The sequence below is a fragment of the Mandrillus leucophaeus genome, unplaced genomic scaffold, assembly GCF_000951045.1.
Source record: "Mandrillus leucophaeus isolate KB7577 unplaced genomic scaffold, Mleu.le_1.0 Scaffold134, whole genome shotgun sequence".
NCBI classification, from domain to species: domain Eukaryota; kingdom Metazoa; phylum Chordata; class Mammalia; order Primates; family Cercopithecidae; genus Mandrillus; species Mandrillus leucophaeus.
In genome coordinates, this window is record NW_012101299.1 from 2,659,008 (window position 1) to 2,662,894 (window position 3,887).

The window sequence follows — 3,887 nt, forward strand, 5'->3', positions numbered from 1 at the left end:
ACATGCACACACATGCACATTCACACACAAATGCACATTTGCAGACAGATACACATGCACATTCACACACATTCACATACATACAAATGCACATTCACTTTCACACACGTGCACATTCACACACGCACACACACATGCACATTCATACATTCATACAGACTACAGACACACTCATGCACACTCACAGACACATATGCACATTCACACACATACACAGATACATACACCACTCACACTCATACACCGACATATACACATTCACACACTCATATATACACCATTCACACGCCCACTCACACATATGCACATTCACACACACATGCATGCACACACAGACATGCATACACAGACACAGACACACTCAAACTCACACTCATACATGGACACATTCACACACACTCCACACACTCATACACAGTCATCCCCTTGGACACCCCAGTGGCCCCAGTGGCAGCCAGTGGATCTGTGTCTCTGTGGCATGGACAGAGAGTGGCCAGAGCCCATCTCTCTTAGGAGGCCTCAGGGCCCCACCTGCTCCTTGGTGGGGACCAAGGTCACAGGCTGCAGGAGGGGCAGGAGGAGCAGTGGTGAATGCCCACCCCAGAGGCTGGTAGGGCTGGGCAGAGGGACACGACGTGACAGGGAGAGCCGCTGGGTGTGCCCAGCCAGGGGCTGGGGCAGGTGTGGGAGGTAGGTAGGCCTGTCCTGGTCTAGCAGGTCCCACTGGAGGAAGCTCCCCCGGGCTGCTTAAGACAATGAAAGCCTCCGCCGTCTGTCTGGCACACTTGCAGACCGAAGTATTTTTAAACTCATTTCCCTGACCTAAAAAGGGTCTTTTTTGACTGAACACCTAGTCTTTGAGGACTGACACCAGCACTCTGCCTATAAATAGCTTTGATCGCCTGCCAGGAGGGTCGCTGTGGCTGCTGTGGTGTTCAGGGACAGCTAGGGCCTTTGCAGGTGTCTGGGGACCGAGGGTCACCTCCTGCCTATGACCCCAGCAGGGGGGATCACATGGAGTTATTTTAAATTACAGAACTGGGAAGAGGTGCCGGGGTTGGGGCATGTTGTCAGCTGGCATCCTGTCGACCATGCCCAGGCAGGTGGCTGAGACCCCCCATCTCACAGCTGCCTCCTTGCCCTCGCCCTGTTTACTGTTCACCAAGGCTGCCTGGGTACCTTAGCATGGGGATGTGAGGGGCTGTGTGAGAGAGAGGGACTCAGGAGGGGGGTGTGGGCAGGACCAGAGACCCACAGTGGCCTATGATGCCTTGGATGGGATCCTGGGTCTGTGCATTTTAAAATTAGTTCATCATCTTGTATTCTGGAAGTGTGTTCCTTATATTGAACTAGGAAAATATAGCAAATAGAACAAATCTGCCTGTATTTTTTTAAGTTAACTGAAATCCAGCCAGGCACAGTGACTCACACCTGTAATCCCAGCACTTTGGGAGGCTGAGGTGGGCGGATCACCTGAGGTCAGGAGTTGGAGACAAGCCTGGCCAGCGTGGCGAAACCCCATCTCTACTAAAAATACAAAAATTAGCTGGGCATGGTGGCGGACACCTGTAATCTCAGTTATTTGGGAGGCTGAGGCAGGAGAATTGTTTGAACCCGGGAGGCGGAGGTTGCAGTGAGCTGAGATCGCACCACTGCACTCCAGCCTGGGCAACAGAGCGAGACTCCAACTCAAAAAAAAAACCAAAAAACAAAAAACCACAAATACACACACACACACACAAAAAAAAATAAATAAAATAAAAATAAATAAATAAATAAATAAAGTTACTGAAACCCCACCACGTGTTGGTGTGCTGCCTAATTCCAGCCAATGCTTCATCTTAGCAACAGCTGAGATCTCTCTGGGCTGCATACGATCTGCCTCTGCCTTGGACCGTTTTGATGCGTCGCCTGGCAGCTTTGTACATTCATTTATCTTTTTCCACAGTTGTAATAATTGCCTGATGATTTCAAGCTTTTTTTTTTTTTTTTTTTTTTGGCTGAGGTCAATTCTCTGGGCAGCATTCTTCCAATCCACCTCGTGGAAGTCCTGGGCACATCTCAGCCACTTCTCTTTTCTTCTCTTTTCTCTTCTCCTGGGGTCTTTCCCTTTTTGGCTCTCAGCCCCAGAACTCACCTTCCTTCCCTCTTTTACCATATTTCCTGCCTCCTGAAGCCCCAGCCTCATGTATGCTCACAGCCCTCCCAGTGGAGCAAGGAAGGTTCCAGTGTCTAGAACAGAGAGTGAGCTGTGACCAGAGGAGAGGTTGGCAGCGTTGGTACATTCGCTGAGGGATCTTGGGAGAGGTGCCTGTGGCTCAGGGTAGGCTGCGCCTCTGCCCCACTCTGCCTGGCTGGCCGGGTGTCCAGGGCAGGTGCTCCCCACGGAGGGACATCTAGGATGGGGGCTCCCTCACCACTCCCTTCTTTCATTCTTGATGTGGCCCTGGACACAGAGCAGGGACTTTAAAATTGCTCCCACAACCCACTAGTGGGTCCTGAAATCAATTAGTTGCCGGCTTGAATAAAGAGATGATACTGTGGTGTAGGGTAAATATTCTTGGCAAACTCTGGCTTTGGTGTGACATACGTGTGCAGGTGCTGCGGTGACAGCGTGCGCCCTGGTGTGTGTGGCCCGTCATCCCACACGGTTACTGCACACTCAGCCTGACACGGTTTCTGTACATGTTATAAGCAATCTTCCAGTAGGTTTTTATTTCTGAAATTTTTTTTGTGACAAAGGAGAAAAAGCTGAAAGAGGTGGTTTTTCTTTCAGACACAACCTCAAGGCAGGGCATCCCTGGGGCAGCTGGTCACCACCCAGAGAGTGGGGCTGTCTGTGGCGCTGGGGAGGGCCTCCTATCCCAGGACGGCCAGCCTTGGCCGGGCCCCCGGGTCCTCCTGATGCTGGCCCTGCGTTGCTGCCTGCCTGGGTTGGGCTAACCCTAACCCAGCTCCAAGCACTTGCTAGTGGTGAGGCAGCCTTTGTGTTTCACCAGCCTGGATTCCAGAAGAGTGTTCCTTAGGGTCAGCAGAAACGCTCCATCTCTTCACCTGGGTTCTTGTATGTTCTAGAACGCTTTCCACCCAGGCTTTGACTACAAGAGGACACCACCCGTCCCTGTTTCAGAGCGAACAGTTTCTGTCCACGCACCTCTGTCCGGGGGGTCGGCGCCCCTCGGCCTGGCTGTCCCATCCCCTCCTCCGCACGCCCAGAGCCCTGGCCTTCCCCGTCTGGCACATATGTTAGTCCAGCCTGAGACCTGCTTCTGGAGCTAGAGAGGATGGACTGGAGGGAAGGGGCTGCTGCAGAGGGTGGGTGGCCCCGGCGAGTCTGTGCCGCCTCTGCTCCCCGCGAAACCTTGCGCCCCCTCTGAGACCCGCTCTTCCCTCTGCACAGAGGGAGTCGTGGTGACAGGATGAGGTTTCCCGTGGAACCCTTGGGACGGCTCTGGGTGCTCGGGACTCGGTCGCTATCAGGGTCAGATGTCAGAGGTGGCCTTTGCCCTCTGCCCTCAGCCAATACTCTTCCTGATTTCCAGATTTTTCTATTTATTTCCTCTCTTGTGCTGACGGCCGGCACCATCCCCTCACATCTCCCACGCCCCTTCCTCCGTGTCTTTGGCTGAGGCCTCCTGCGGGTCCCGGACTCAGGGCGGCCTCTCCGGGCCGGCCCCAGCACCCCGAAGCTGGACGGACCCCTCTGGAGAGGAAGGCGTGTGACCCCCCTGGCTCTCATCTCGCCGCCCCTCCTTGCCGCTCCCGTGGGTGGAGGTGGCCTGTAGTCATCTGCCCTCGGTTTGAAGGGACTCTGGCGCTCGAATCCTTAAGGGCTCACCTGGGCTGTCCGACCCCGGCCCAGGGCTACGGCCCCGCGGCCGCCGCCT